Genomic DNA, 17,042 nt, shown 5'->3' on the forward strand with positions numbered 1-17,042 from the left:
TTTACATCAGGTATAACTCCCAATGCAATCCCTCCCCCATCCCCCCTCCCCATGATAGGCCCCGGTGTGTGATGTTCCCCTTCCCGAGTCCAAGTGATCTCATTGTTCAGTTCCCACCTATGAGTGAGAACATGCGGTGTTTGGTTTTCTGTTCTTGTGATAGTTTGCTAAGAATGATGGATTCCAGCTGCATCCATGTCCCTACAAAGGACACAAACTCATCCTTTTTTATGGCTGCATAGTATTCCATGGTGTATATGTGCCACATTTTCTTAATCCAATCTGTCACTGATGGACATTTGGGTTGATTCCAAGTCTTTGCGATTGTGAATAGTGCTGCAATAAACATACGTGCCCAGCACCATTTATTAAATAGGGAATCTTTTCCCCATTTCTTGTTTTTCTCAGGTGTGTCAAAGATCAGATGGCTGTAGATGTGTAGTATTATTTCTGAGGACTCTGTTCTGTTCCGTTGGTCTATATCTCTGTTTTGGTACCAGTACCATGCTGTTTTGGTTACTGTAGCCTTGTAGTATAGTTTGAAGCCAGGTAGCGTGATGCCTCCAGCTTTGTTCTTTTGACTTAGGATTGTCTTGGCAATGCGGGCTCTTTTTTGTTTCCATATGAACTTAAAAGCAGTTTTTTCCAATTCTGTGAAGAAACTCATTGGTAGCTTGATGGGGATGGCACTGAATCTACAAATTACCTTGGGCAGTATGGCCATTTTCATGATACTGATTCTTCCTATCCATGAGCATGGTACGTTCTTCCATTTGTTTGTGTCCTCTTTTATTTCACTGAGCAGTGGTTTGTAGTTCTCATTGAAGAGGTCCTTTACATCCCTTGTCAGTTGGATTCCTAGGTATTTTATTCTCTTTGAAGCAATTGTGAATGGAAGTTTATTCATGATTTGGCTCTTTGTTTGTCTGTTACTGGTGTATAAGAATGCTTGTGATTTTTGCACATTGATTTTGTATCCTGAGACTTTGCTGAAGTTGCTTATCAGCTTAAGGAGATTTTGGGCTGAGATGATGGGGTTTTCTAAATATACAATCATGTCATCTGCAAACAGGGCCTGATATTTAATACAATAGAATACAGTACATTCGGCTATGAAAGAGGTTTAGGCTAGAGTTAGAGATTCTGATTTGAGAATCCCCACTATGTACTACGCATTGTGCTTGATTCTGGGATCACATTAGTACACAAAAGAGACATGGTGCCTGCCCTCAGAGGGCTCATTTAGTAAATATAAATGATTTACTACATAACACCTCTCCCTGCCAGTGTAGGGCTGTTTAATACCTAATGAAGGCAACAAGGGCTTTGTAACAAAAAGCATGGCTTCAATTCAAATATAAAAACATACTTTAGAGAAGATTTCATTCATAAGAAATAGTCAATTGAGAAACAAAAATCCACTGGTTTTGTGCAACTTATGGTTACGGAAAGTATCAGCCACATAAATTTCAAACTTAAAAATGTGAAAGAACAAAAATGACAAAGAAAAATGTGAATTTCAATAAACAATGTGCCAGATGATACTTTCAAAGTCACATTAGTAGCCAGAAAAGGTTACTAGACTTTTATGTAACGGAAATCTAGGCTTAAAGGCATGCTCCAGATTTCAACATGACATCTGCCAAGATTTCTTGTGCTGTCCTTGGTTAAAACACATGTACCAGCACATGTTTTTTGAAGTATGCTTTGCTTTATTGCATTTTTTACAAATTGAAGGTTTGTAGCAACACTGTACCCAGAACGTTTATAGGTGCCATTTTTCCAACAGCCTGTGTTCACTTTGTGTCTCTATGTCACATTTTGATAATTCTTCCAACATTTCGAACTTTTTCATTATTACTATATCTATCATGGTGATCTTTGATGTTACTACTGTAATTGGGGCACCACGAACCACACTCATACAAGACTGCAAACTTAATCAATGCATGTGTGCGTTCTGACTGCTCCACTCACTGGCCATTCCCTCATCTCTCTCTCACTCCTCCAGCTTCCCAATTCACAGAGATACATCAATTTCGTAAAATATACAAATTAATAACCCTACAATGGCCTCTAAGTGTTCAAGTGAAAGGAAAAGTCACACGTCTCTCATTTTAAAAGCTAGAGGCTGGGCATGGTTGCTCACGCCTGTAATCCCAGCACTTTGGGAGGCCAAGGCGGGCAGATCACTTGAGGGCAAGAGTTCGAGACCAGCCTAACGACACAGTGAAACCCATCTCTACTAAAAATACAAAAATGGTGACACATGCCTGTAATCCCAGCTACTCAGGAGGCTGAGGCATGAGAATCACTTGAACCTGGGAGGTGGAGGTTACAGTGAGCTGAGATCATGCCACTGCACTCCGGCCTGGGTGATAAAGCGAGACTCTGTCTCAAGAAAATGTATTAATTAACTAACTAATGAAAAGCTAGAAATAATTAAGTTTAGTGAGGAAGGCACATGGAAAGCCAAGACAGGCCTCTTGCACCAAACAGCCACGTTGTGAATGCAAAGAAAAGTTCTTGAAGGAAATTACAAGTGCTACTCTAGTAAACCAAGAAAAAAGGATAAGAAAGTGAAACAGCCTCATTTCTTATATGGGGAAAGCTTTAGTGGTCTGGATAGAAGATCAAACTAATCAAAACATTCCCTTAAGCGAACGCCTAATCCAGAACAAGGCTCTACTCTCTTCAGTTCTATGAAGGGTGAGAGAGGTGAGAAAGCTGCAAAAGAAAAGCTTGACGCTAACAGAGACTGGTTCATTAGGTTTAAGGAAAGAAGCCATCTATATAACATAAAAGGGCAAGGTGAAGCAGCAAGTGCCAATGTAGAAGCTACAGCAAGTTATTCAAAAGATCTAGCAAAGAACATTGATGAAGGCATTGATTTTCAGTGTGATGAAACAGCCTTCTATTGGAAAAAGATGCCATCTAGAACTTTTCAGAGCTAGAGAGGAGAACTCAATGGCTGGCTTCAAAGCTTCAAAGGACAGGCTGATTCTCTTGTTAGAGGCTAATGCAACTGGTGACTTAAAGTTGAAGCTAATGCTCATTTACCATTCTAAAAATCCTAGGGCCCCCAAGAATTATGCTAAATCTACTCTGCTTGTTCTCTATAAATAGAAGTGGAGCTGAAAGATGGACTAAATTGCTGCAATCTCAGGATAAAATTTGAATGGACAAAGAGTCCTTACAGTCGAGCAAAGAAAGTGGTTTCTTGATATGGAATCTACCCTGGTGAAGATGCTGTAAACACTAGTGAAATGTCAACACTGTTGACACAAAAACAAGGAGATTGTTTTCATGTCTGCTAATATAACATCTGCTCTGCAGCCCGTGCATCAAGGAGTCATTTGGATTCTTAAGTCCTACTATTTAAAAAACACATTTCATAAGACTATAGCTGCTATAAATAGTGATTCTTCTGATGGATCTGGGCAAAGTAAATTGAAAACCTTTTGGAAGGATTCACGATGCTAGATGCCATTACAAACATTTCTGGTTCATGGGAAGAGTTGAAAATATCAACACTAACGGGAGTTTGGAAGTTGGTTCCAAACCTCGTCGATGATTCGGAGGGGTTCAAGACTCCAGTGGAGGAAGTAACTGCAAATATGGTTGAAACAGCAAGCAAATTAGAAGTGGAGCCTAAAGATGAAATTGCTACAATCTCATGATAAAACTTGAATGAGCGAGGAGTTCTTATAGTCAAGCAAAGAGAGTGATTTCTTGAGATGTAATCTACTCTTGAAGATGCTATGAACACTGTTGAAATGACAACAAAGGATTTAGAATTACATAAACTTAATTGATAAAGCAGTGACAGCGTTTGAGGGGCTTGACTCCAATGTTAAGAGACGTTGTACTGGGAGTAAAATGCTATCAAACAGCATTGCATGCTACAGAGAAGTTTTTCATAAGAGGAAGAGTCAATCCATAGGGCAAGCTTCATTGTTACCTTATCTCCAGAAACTGGCACAGTTACCCCAACATTCAACAACCACCATCCCAATCAGTTAGCAGCCACCAACATCAAGGCAAGACCCGCCACCAGCAAAAAGATGACAACTTGCTGAAGGCTCAGATGATCGTCAGTACTTTTTATCAATAAAGCTTATCAATAAATTAAGATATATATTTTGTTTTTCAGACATAATGCTATCACACACTTTACAAACTACAGTATAGTGTAAAGGTAACTTTTATATGCACTGAGAAACTAAAAAATTCATGTGACTTGGTATATGGTGATTTTTCACTTTATTCTGGTGGTCTGGAACTGAACCTGGAATATCTCCAAAGTATGCCTATATAAGTACAAATTGAACAATAATAAAGTTTAGTGGATTAAAGTAAAATATCACAAGAGAATGATTAATGAATAAATGTCACCTTAGATAATGTTGTCTAGTGTCAAATAAGGAATTTTTGTGGGTTTTTTTCCCCCTTGGCTCTTATCTTTGGTTGGCCTTTTATCCCCAATAACATGGAGGATCAGCTAAAATGCATATCAAATGTATGCATGGTATGAGATAGGGAAGAAAATAAAAACAGAATTGGGATTAAAAATATCTTGACAGTCTAGAGCTACGTATCCAAACTAAGATGAAGAAATTTTAAATAAATAAAGTATTATACCAGAGCAGAGAAGCCAACCATATAAGAATAGAATGGTATCTACAAAATACAAAATTATATGGACAGGAATCAGGTTGCCAGAGGCTGGGGGTAGGGAAATGAACTGGCTGCAAAAGGATACTAGGGAACTTTTGAAAAGGAAGGAAACAATTTATATCTCAATTTTGGTGATAGTTATATGACTGTATACATTTGTCAAAACTCTTCAAGTTTTCCAGCTAAGGCCGGGTAAAGTGGCTCACTCCTGCAATCCCAGCACACTGGGAGGCCGCATGCAGGTAGCTTGAGGTGAGAAGTTTGAGACCAGCCTGGCCAACATGGTAAACCTCATCTTAAACAAAAAATACAAAAATTAGCTGGGTGTGGTGGCACATGCCTGTAATCCCAGCTATGGAGGCAGGAGAATCACTTGAGCCCAGGAGGAAGAGGCTGCAGTGAACCAAAACTGTGCCACTGCACTCCAGCCTGGGTGACAGAGCAAGACTCCATCTCAAAAAAAAAAACAAAAGTTTTCCAGCTATTATAAAAAGGGTGAAATTTTGCTGTATGTAAACTATATCTCAATAAATCTGATCTTAAAAAAAATAAAATAGATATAGTATAAAAACAGTAGCCATAAGAAAGAATTCTTAGAAGTTATTATGAATCAACAGAGTGACTGGCTATAAAACATACCTAGAGTGATATTAGGCTACATTAACAGAAGTATCTAGAAGAGAAGTAATCATCTCACTCTCCTCTGGATTGGTTAAATCGTATCTAGACTAGAATCCATTCCAATCCAAGAGCAAGTTAAACCAACTGAAATAGCAGGATATAGCAACCCCAGTGTCAAGGCACTGGAAACCCTAAAATATAAATTGGTAAGTAGGGATTTTCATTTGGAAAAGGGGAGGCTCAGTGAGAACATGCCAACCATCCTCATGTATTGAAGGGTGCCACATGAGACTGAGATCTGACATTTTTTGTGGTTGGACAGGGTCAAACTAGGACCAGCACATTTAAGCAACAGATATAGACTGCAAAGTAACTTGAAGAAAGGATGCAAATAGAATTCAACTATTGGGACAGTAGTCAAACTAGATTGCTTTTAAGAATCTTTAACACTGAAAATGGTTCAAGTGAATGATAAAGAGAATGTAAACTGGAGAATCTGGAATAAATATAGAAAGGAAAATTTTTTAAAATGTGAATGTAAAATCTAAATGATTTTATGACAATGAGTGTATGAAGAAATAAGAAAAAGATAATTTAAATCAAGATATCGCATTTAATGGGAAAAGGGAAAGAATCTAGTATTTATCAATCGGCTATAAGGTATCCAGTTTTCTTGATATCTCAAAAATACTAAGTTTTTTGCGGTTCTAGGCATTTTACACTTATTTCATCCTCTGAACAAATCATTAAAATAGGTATTACATGTCCATCTTTAGAAAAGAAGAAATGGAGGTTCAGTGAAATTTATAACTTGTTCAACATCTAAATATGGAGGAGCTAGTATGATTCCCAGAGGTAGGATTTAGTTATCTGGAAAATTAACTTTTGAGAGACACTTCATTTCTTAATGATACTAGCAAATGAGGCATTACTATACTTTTTTCTTCTACAATGCAAGAATCTTGAACCTAAAGTGGTGGAGGAAAAGAATAACTCATTATGAGTATTTGGCAGAGAAACAGCTACCACATAGACAAGGGAATTGTTGAAGTAACCTTTTCATCCCTCACAAATTTCCAAATACTAAACACATAAATACACACACACACACATATGTACACACACATATGCTTTTAAAGGCCCAAAGTGAAATGAAATTTTAAAACGAAATAATTGAAACAAAAAGTGAAGAGTTATCCTCCCATTCATTCAAATCTTCTTTTCATATTATTCCATGTGCAAGATACAAAGAGCCCTGAAATACACTGACCGGAAAAAAAAAAAAAAAAGGGGGGGGGGGGGGGAGGGGAAGGAAACCTACAAGTGGAAGACAACAAGGTTTTTCAAAAAAATCAACCCACACAGCAATGTCCTCTTGCTTTAGAAACAGAACATAAAAAGGTTATTGCTTTAATTCCCTCGATTTGGTTAAAAATCACATTTGACAAAATATCTAACAAACTTACTAACATGGTCCTAGAGATCAAGAATAGAGGAAAGAAAAAAAAAATGACAGTATTGGAGTTCTAAAATGTAAGTTAAAATGCAGAAGAAAAAGGCATTCAACACCGTTAGGTGACCTCATTTCGTTTCTTATAGGAGCTGATACAAACAGGTTCTGAAGTCCTAGATCCTGACTGACAAAGAAAAGACAATTTCAGAATAAAGAGACCAGATACACATGTGGAAGTAAGGTAAATCAGTTTCCTACTGAGAAAACAAATAAATGGCGAAGTATTACTATAAAAGTCACTTTACCAGCAGAAATTATACTAGATTTCAATTTAATTTGATCTTTAAATGATTAGGCAACTAAAAGGAAGACAGATAAAACAATGAAGACATTAGTCCTAAACATGCTGTGATTATCAAGATTTGGAACTTTATTTTAGATCTGAAAAAAAAATCAAAGAACAAATATTCAGTAAAATTTACTTTGAACATATATTTCTCAGTTCAGCTGCAAGTATAGATGGTGAGGAATCTTTGTTCTGTTTAGAAAATATATGCTGATTTCTTAGTACTTGAATTTTCCCAATGCACCATTATTTGCTGATAAAAGGCAAAAAAAAAAAATATGTATGTAATAATAATCAAAATTTAGCCCCTAGCCTTGGCCATTTAACTTTGTTCAGAAAGAAATAATTCAAAATTTTCTAAGTAATGCTATTTCTGGAAGAAATAAGATAAACCTAATTTCATTTACAGGCAAACTAAAGACTGAGGGTCCATTTATCATTTTTAAAACGCTAGCCAGCAGATAAGATTAGTTTCTGTCACTCACAGCACTGTCAAGATGACTCAGTATGATTGCAAAGTCGATTTTTATGGCCATATTTGAACAATAATAAATGTTCCCATGAATGCTTCAGTTTGAGGATCTCAAAGAATTTGACTGCTATAGAGGAGAAGTGACAAGCACACTGCTAGCAGTAGGTTCGTTTTATAATCTCATACTACTCTTTTCTAAAGAAGATCTAGAAGAAGCTGCTAAAATATTAAAGGCTGGATAAAAGCAGGATAAAAATAAAGCTTAAGGAACTGGGATTATTGTGGCTGAAGAAAACACAGCATAAGGATAACCTAATAATAGTTATTAAATATATGAAAGCTTATTGTATGAAGGATGGATGAGGCTGTTCAAGGGAGCAGCAACTCAGGAGAAATGGAATTAAGGGACCAGGTAAAATGAGGGGAAAAAAATGCCCACAGTATAACCATAGAGATGAAAATATAAAAATACTCCTCTGAGACGCAACACTAGGGAAAATCAACTGATAAGATCTTGGGTGGAATAAACAGAATTAATTAAATTATATCGTCGATGCCTGAGTTAGCTCAAATAAATATTGAATAGAAACCTAAAAATTTGCCTTAGGGGAAAATCTTAGGCTATTGAGATTATGTCAGGACACTCAATTTATACGCAAAGTATATTTTGCAAGGATTATATTTAAAAAATTCTCATTACCTTTTAAAATCAATACCAAAGGGTATTAAATCCTTTACCACACCATCCAGAAAACAAACAGCAAAGCCAATCAAGAGTTCAAGGAGAAATCTGAAAAGCTCAAGTTTCTCAATATATTCAAGCTGTTATGTTTATGGTATAACTGAAAATAAGCAAAACATTCTTTTGATAGCTGTGGTCATCTTAGGGCACTCCATTAGCATATTTCTAGTCTAAACACACTTAATATTATTAATATTTATAACCTCTAAGTTTTTATTCTGAATCCAACAATTCTAAAAAAAAATTCAAATTTTTTTTTTACATAGAAGAAAAACTAAGATGGTACTGACAATCAAACATAGAATTAAATGCCATTCCTTAGATCAGCTTCAAACCATTTCAAATCATTTTCTGAACACCTTTAAGTAGGCTTTCTCCAAGTGACATATATTGGAGCTCAGAAGACACTACCCCCAAAATGAAGGCTTCAGAAGTGGCCTCAGAAGTTGAAGTTTTTCTCTGATCTTCTCTCCTCCTCAGTCCTATTCTCCCCCAAGGCTACCCACAGAAACTAGAATCCCTCTTGCCCAAGGCTGGTCACAGAAGCCAGAACCTTTACCTCAAGGCCAGCCATAAAACCTAAAAATATTACCCTAACTTTCTCTCCACATTTCAATGTAAACACTGGCCAAAAGGAACTTATCTGACAAACCTTGTTTCGCTATAGGTCATAAGAGCCCCCACTCCCCCCGCCCAGTTCCAGAAAGGGTCCTGCCCTCTATCCAGAAGGCAGGCATGCATGCTCAGAGAGGCCAGGAAGAATCTAGACGGACAGGCCTTGCGGCATTTCCCCACTCCTTCTGTGAGAATTATGATCATGCTCTTTTGTCCAATCATAATTCTACATGATTGTCCATACTTTGTTGAACCTAAACATAAAAATGGACAATTTCCTCTGTTTCTTTGGGTCTTCATTCTGAAGGCGCACACACACACACACACACACACACACACAAGCACACACACACACACACATACAAACTAGATAAAATTTGTCTGCCTTTTCTCCAATTAATGTGCCTTTTGCCAGTTGAATTTTCAGTGAATCTTCAGAAGGCCAAGGATGTTGGCCTGTACACACATTGCTTCAAAATAATTTTTAAAATAAGTTCTTAAAATGCACTTATACTGTGTCCTAAAGCAAGATTCCTAACAAGAACCCTGGAACCTTGAATCTACCAGAAAGCAAAAGTGCATGACCACCACAAATGAGACTTCAGCCTCTGCTGGAATTCCTCACTGGACACCCACCCCTCACTCATGACACAGGATACAGTGCCTGGGGAAAACTTCTTTCCCCAAAAATTAGTCCCAATATTACCCAGAATTTTTAAATCTATTATTCTGCTTATTCATTTACCAAATAGAGGCCAATATCCACTAAGAGTTTTCCTTCAACACGCAAATATACTTGAGCCCAGGAGTCAAGACCAGTTTAGGCAACATAGCAAGACCTCCATGTCTACAAAAAAAAACACAAAAAATTAGCCATGCATGATGGTGCCCGCCTGTAGTCCCAGCTACTTGTGAGGCTGAGATGGGAGGATCATTTGTGCCCAGAGGTTGAGGCTGCAGTGAGCCATGATCACACCACTGTACTCCAGCCTGGGCAACAAAGTGAGATGCTCTCTCAAAAAATAACGTAACATAATGTAACGTAACGTAACGTAACATAACATAAAAACAAATATACCTCGGTAGATGATTCATGCTTGAAAGTAGTTATTTATGAGGCAACTATTTAATGAGAAATCATGCATCATTATTCCCAAGTGTTTATAGCCAACGGTTTCTAAGGCTATCAGGGAGATTCTAACCACAGTGCCCCAGAATGGATAGGTAACAGTGACCAATATTCAAACATGAAAAATTAAGCTGAAGGCCATTTGGGCATAGGCTCTCAGAGACGGTATATCTAACTGATACTTCCTGCATAGTGCATAATTTGCCAAATGGTTTGAAAAATATGGGGAATCATTTTCAGTATGAAAATGGTAAATGATGACTATAATTAGCTTAATTAAACCGAAGGATACTATATTACAAATAACTCAAAAACATTCTGTCTCAAAAATTATTTCATGTAGACATAACTATTCAGGAGATGTGCCATGGTTTTCCTTATTATTGCGTATCTTCATGTAAAATCTTTCCTTTTCCTAGAATTAAAGAAACAAAATTGTTAATAATGTCAAAAAAGGGGAAAGAGCTAGCAAGAAGTGCTTCGATTCATTGTGTAAAAATATTCCAAACATCAAGATTCCAAATTTCAAAACAAAAATTTTTTTTTAGTTTTTTGAGGAGCAGTAAATAGAGAATTAATAAATGTGTCTGTGTAACAAAGCCTTTCTCTACCATATAATGGGAAGCTATTAGCTTTGCAAGTAAAACTGGCAAAGTCTATCAGGTCAATACGTTGTTCCATAACATGTAAATTGATAACTGCTGGCAGGAATCTTTCAGAATAAGAGACCCAAAGCTATTGAATAAGGAAGGCATGACAGTTTACCAGGAAACACACACATACATATATATATGCAAAGAGCTTTGCATTAGTAAATGAAAGCACAGACTTGGAAATTGTTTGTAAATTTGAAAGTGAATAAAACGGCAACTTAGCAATTTAGCAATTGGTTATAAAAATGAAGCCATGCATGGAAAACTTATTAATGTTCTTTTAACAGTTTTCTGAAGTAATAAGAACTATGATGGGGTAATAAGGTGGAGTTATGCTGGTTTTTAATATATTTTCTTTTCCTGGGCATCTAGTATGCTATGTTCCTAAGAAATTTCTATTAGTGGTTCATTGACAAATAGAACAGCAACAGTATTCCAGGGCTGGAGTTTGAAGAAGAAAGAAATCCAGTGGCAACATTTAGATGGTATGTGGTTTACCACAGATTACATAATGACAAAAAGTAGCCATCAGGAGTAAAATTGCAGCTCCTGTAAGCAACTGCATTAGTGAAGCAGGTGCTACATAAATGATAACAAGTAATGGCAATAGTAATAACAAAAAATGCCTTATGTTTATCTAGTGCCTTCCTTCTAAAGTCCTCAAAAATACTACCAGGAAATAGCTAACTGCTGCTCCCAGGTTTTAGAGGTTGCTGGTGGTAATTTTTTTTTTCATACTCGAATTATAGAATTATCAAAAAATCATCAAGCAAGAAGGGATTGTGAGATTACCTCCAGTGAACTCATTACCTCTACAGAAGATGTGCCCCTAGGGCATGCCTCCTTAGAATCTTCTGGGAGAGCATCTATACATTTCCTTAGTAAGATAGTGTTAGAAATTCTCGGGTCTAGGGATTCATAAACTTCACAGAGCAATGATCTCCTTTGCAAAGACGAACTAAAAAATTCAGGCCCCATTAATGATGGGATCTTGAAACAGGTTTCATTTTTATAAAACCATATTATAATTTCCTTTCCTATACTTAAAAACTGCTAAGTCACACACAAAAAAGGAAAAAAATCTCCAAGTCATTAAATCATCCAAGCTACTACACCAATTTTATAGTTAGCTTTTAGAGAGAATGTATATCTGGGGCAAACAAACTTTCCTATTCTTAATTAACAGGTACTAAGCCTGTCTTTACTTAAATCAACATGGAACTGAATGCAACTGAGATCTAGAACTCTGTTAAATCAGTCTTGCCAAAGGAAGTTCATTTCAAAGTTCATAATTTGGGTTCAATTTAAGGTTCAGACATTGCAGTTATGCAATAGGAAAAAAATCCAACCCAGCAGAAAAGGTTAAGGGCAAAAAGAGATACAGGAGAGATGGCTGTTTTTGTCAGACAACAAAATAATAGTACAATAAAAAGAAGACAATACAAGAAAAAAAAGTCTCATACCGAATCAAAGCCTCACGTTGCTTAAGTAGGACAGAAAGAATGCTGCAGCCTCAGCCTCCCATAGTCCTCAGAGGAGAGGCAGGACACTCTGTCACTGCCTCTCCTATCAATCACTCTCTCGTACATATATTATGTGTCCTTGAAGAGATTTAATATTGCCATTTAGACATATGCATGTGTGTGTCTAAGTATAAAATTACGCATTCAATTAGAGAAGAAAGGGGGAAAGGTCTAAGAGTCAGATGGCTTAAGCATACCAGAAAGGAGATGTTTGTCAAGCTATGGATGAAAAGGAAACCATTTAACAGGAAATAAAGGGAAATAATTCTATCCCAGAATAGAAGAATGACAGTATCAGCAGATCAGGGTTCTGATATTAAGGATAACGTACCAATAAAGAAGACTAAGAGCAATAAAGAATTTTGAAAAGGCAGTCTATATTTTACAGGGACAATTTTCTTTTCCTTCCCATTCGTGTGCCACATGAAAAAGGAAGTGAATTTGAGTTCAAACGACCTGGGTTTGATTCTGGGATCTGCTGCTTGCCTGTTACAGGGCCTTGGACAAGTTATCCAACCTCTGAACTCAGTTGCCTCATCTTTAAAATAAAAATACTCTTATGGCCTCAGATACCTGTCAGTCACAAGAAAGTATATGGAAAAAAAAAAAAAAAAAAAAAAACCAGGGAAAGCTCTTGTAATTGTTCCTACTAAAGAAAGGAAACATTTATTTATAAAATAAAACAAATGAACCACAAATATGTGTTATTGTGATCAACATGTTTACAACCCGTTACAACACGTTACAACACGTTTACAACATGTTTACAACCTTTTTACAATCCCATCTTCAATACAGTTTGGTTAAATGTTCTTTCATTACACTTGAACACTGATATATTTCCACAGATGTTTTGATAAAAATAAATGAAAGAGTGTTATACTACCATTATTTTGGTTTAAAACAACAGTAAAATCCATGTTAGACTACTTTCAGAGGAATGTGGGGGAAAAAATCCAATATGGCATTCTGCTAGATTTGCCTGCTAAGACTACAGTCACTGACCATGGTGGGTGGTTCAGGAGAAAACAAAGAATCTGACTAGAAGAAACACTTTTCTCTTGGCAAGAAAATGAACAAAATACAAGTGGTATTCTATTTCCATAGATAGTGTGGACTTAGAAAGATAAAGCATGGGATAACAATAGATAGCTATATAGTGTGAAATTAGGTCGGGCGTGGTGGCTCATGCCTGTAATCCCAGCACTTTGGGAGGCCAAGGCAGGCAGATCCCTTGAGGTCAGGAGTTCAAAACCAGGTTGATCAATATTCTGAAACCCCATCTCCACTAAAAATACAAAAACATTAGTCAGATGTGGTGGGGGTGCTGTAATCCCAACTACCCAGGAGGCTGAGGCATGAGAATCACTTGAGCCTGGGAGGCAGAGGTTGCAGTGAGTTGAAATCACGCCACTGAACTCCAGCTTGGGCGACAGAGTGAGACTTCATCTTAAAAAAAAAAAAAAAAATCTACAGTGTGAAATTAGAGGATTTGATTTCCTGAAACCTTGGCTAAGGATATGGCACATCTCACACATACCAGCAAGACAGACACTGCCAGTTGTCCTCAAATATCCATTATCTCCTTCTTTTAGGCATGTGGATAATTGAAACAGGATACATTTCTGAGTCTTTGCTGTATCTAGACATAGTCATGTAATACAGTTCTGGCCAAATGTAAGAGGAAGTCAGTGTGGGCAACTTCCAAAGAGAAGGATATGTCTTACTTTTGCCCCATCTATTTCCTGCTGCCTAATATGTAGATACAACAGTAAGAGTTCAAGTATCCACCTTGGACCAGGAGGGGACCTTAGGAATGGAGCACGCATGTGGTGAAGCATTAAGATAGAAAGAGCCTGGGTCCTTGAGGACTTCACAGATCAAAGTCCCCATACAAGCACTTGACTCCCACACTTTTATGTGAGAAATAAAGTTCTGTCTTGTGATATCACTATTACGCTGAGTCTCTGTTATTCACAACCAAACCTACTCCTATAGCCAGGATAAAGGAAGCCTGTCAACTAGATAAGGAGGCCTTTAAAATGGACTGACAAGAGGCCAGGAACGGTGGCTCATGCCTGTAATCCCAGCACTTTGGGAGGCCGAGGCGAGTGGATCACGAGGTCAGGAGATCGAGACCATCCTGGAGAACACGGTGAAACCCTGTCTCTACTAAAAATACAAAAAAATAGCCAGGCGTGGTGGCAGGCGCCTGTAGTCTCAGCTACTCAGGAGACTGAATCCGGGAGGCGGAGCTTTCAGTGAGCCAAGATCATGCCACTGCACTCCAGCCTGGGTGACAGAGCGAGACTCCGTCTCAAAAAAAAATTTTTTTTTTAAATGGACTGACAAAAAAGAAGGAAACAAGAACAGATAAAATAGATAACGGGGGAGACAATGGGTATCACTGGAAAAAGCAGTGTGATAAAAATTGCTACCAAGAATATTTTGAAGGCGGCTGGCTGGAAACTATTCGTATGATCAGAGCATGGTCAAAGTAAACTTCAAAGTGGATGTGCGTGATCTCATAAGAATTTGGGGCTGTAAACTGAGAGAGAAGGAGAAAAAGAGGAGGAGGGAGAGGCGAACAGAGGGAGCAAAATATCTAATTAAAAAGCATGAGAAACAGTACTGCATATAAAGGAGAACTGTAATTTGTTGAACATTTATTCTGAGTAAGGGACCACGGTAGGCATTTCTCTCAGGCTGCCCTATCAAATCCTCACAACAGCACAACTAACCCCTATTTTACTAACAGGATTGGGTGTGACTGGGAGTATTTGAGTAATTCAATAAAGCTAGTAAGTGGAACAGCAAAAATCCAAATTCGGGTCTTTGTCTCAAAAGCCTACACTTTTTCCATTACCTGATGCTGCTGCCTCAAAGTTCTATTTCTGAACAAAAACTACTAAACTCAGAATAAAAGTGAAGTTTTAAAACTCAGACTGTCATAAAAGACAAAAGAAACAAATGTGTTAGCACTGCCTGCATTAATGTGAGCCATCAGAAAAGACAAAGATGATGCGATAGTGACAGATATCTTGAAAGAAAATGAAGATGCTTATTCGAGTTTATAACAGCAACAAAATATATGCTGGAAATACTTAAACGTGTACCACTAGCCTTGAGAGGAAGAAAATGACACGTTTGGAAGATAGATATGCATAATTCCAGGGCTGAAATCTATAAAAGAAAATTAAAATGTATAAGCTAGAAACCATTTTTAATCATATAAAAGAGTTGATATTGCTTTAAAAACATGCATTAAATTGCTTTCCATAAAACAGTACCAGAGTTCTGATTACCCAAGCTGCCCTTGGTCTGCATGCAAACCCTATAATCCTCCCACAGAATGCTGGTAGACACTGTGATGCCATCCTTGCTTTCTACAGTATTTCCAATATTACTGCTTATCTTGACTGAAGTTAGGATTCACGCGGCCATGGTCATTCAGGTATGATTGTAAATTTCCAGGTATGAGAAATTCTTTTAAATGAAATTCTTCTCATAATTATCTAGCATCATGTTAGCCACATAAACAAGGCAACTGTTAATGGCTGAAAGACAAAATTACTGTAGCTGGAGTCAGAAGGCCTGCATTCAAGGTCTGGCTTTTACTTACAGGGAGGGTAACTTTGGACAACTCACTTACCTGCTCAGAACTTCATGAGTAAAATCAGGATAATGACTCTTAACCTCCCACAATGAGGCATTATAAAAACATCATCTCAAAAGTCAAGTGCCACAAAGACATTCAGTTTTACAGTGGGCTCTCAACTGATAAGCATTTGACACTCAAAAAGGTTGTTTTCAAAAAATAAAATATGGTTGTTCCATGTGCTCACGCAGAGATATTGTGAGCACAATATGAGGGCCCATCTCGTCTCCAAGTAATGACTCTCATGACCTTTTAAGTATTCTGCCTCATAGGCACAAAACTTCAAATCTGTTGACACATCTATACGAGTACCACTGAGAAGTAAGCAACAGATACCACATGGGATAATAACAGCTCCAAACATAAAATTCACCCCATTTACCCCATACTTTTTCAGTCCATGTCACCAAAGACAGTATATTATTAATCAGGCAGTTCTTCAGCTGGATATGAGGAAATCAATGAGACCAAAGGAAAATGTGCCATTTAAGTTTGCTGACTAAAATCACAAGAAAAGTCATCTTCAAAATCTATTTCCTTCTTTTGTTTGATTTGGCCTGACTGACTTTGAACACTGATGTAACACTACTGTGTATGTGTATGCAAGTGTATATACATGTTAATGTAATTCAATACTGCCAGGTTAAACTGCAGAGAAAATATTTCCTAGCCCTTGATTACGGCCTGCATTAAACCATCAGGCCCCATCACAAGCTTTGCTGATGAGTAGCTATTTGGACACACACAGAGCTGTGATTTCCATCCACTTTACTAATCAGCAAGTTCAGATTTGCTGCTAATGTGACAGTGATGAACAGGAACGATGTTGATGTGACAGTGATGAACAGGAATGACAGCTCAGGGCTGACTGAAATTAGCTAAGGATCTTCAACCTACAACAAAATGGAAACAACTACAACCAAACATGCATCTCGAAAACAGAAAGAACAAAAACATCTGTTTACTGATTATACATAAATCTGAGCAAATGTACATTTCAATGTGACATCGTTTAAAATGTATGCAGTCATTAATCAAATCCTACACTAAATCAAAAATGGCAACAAAAACGTGAATACACAGAACCAAAGTGCTGAGCAAAACAAAACGTCAAAAGGCAGAGGCTACGGTTTGATTATGAAAACACAGGGAA

At 37.4% G+C, this 17,042-nt stretch overlaps 1 protein-coding gene across 9 annotated transcripts in view; it reads right to left on the reverse strand.

Moving 5' to 3' along the window:
* EXOC4 (exocyst complex component 4) overlaps positions 1-17,042 on the reverse strand; it is an 818,008-nt gene that overhangs the window by 518,648 nt on the left and 282,318 nt on the right. The gene's annotated exons all lie outside the window — the stretch shown is intronic.

This window comes from Papio anubis, chromosome 4 (genome assembly GCF_008728515.1).
Source record: "Papio anubis isolate 15944 chromosome 4, Panubis1.0, whole genome shotgun sequence".
NCBI lineage: Eukaryota > Metazoa > Chordata > Mammalia > Primates > Cercopithecidae > Papio > Papio anubis.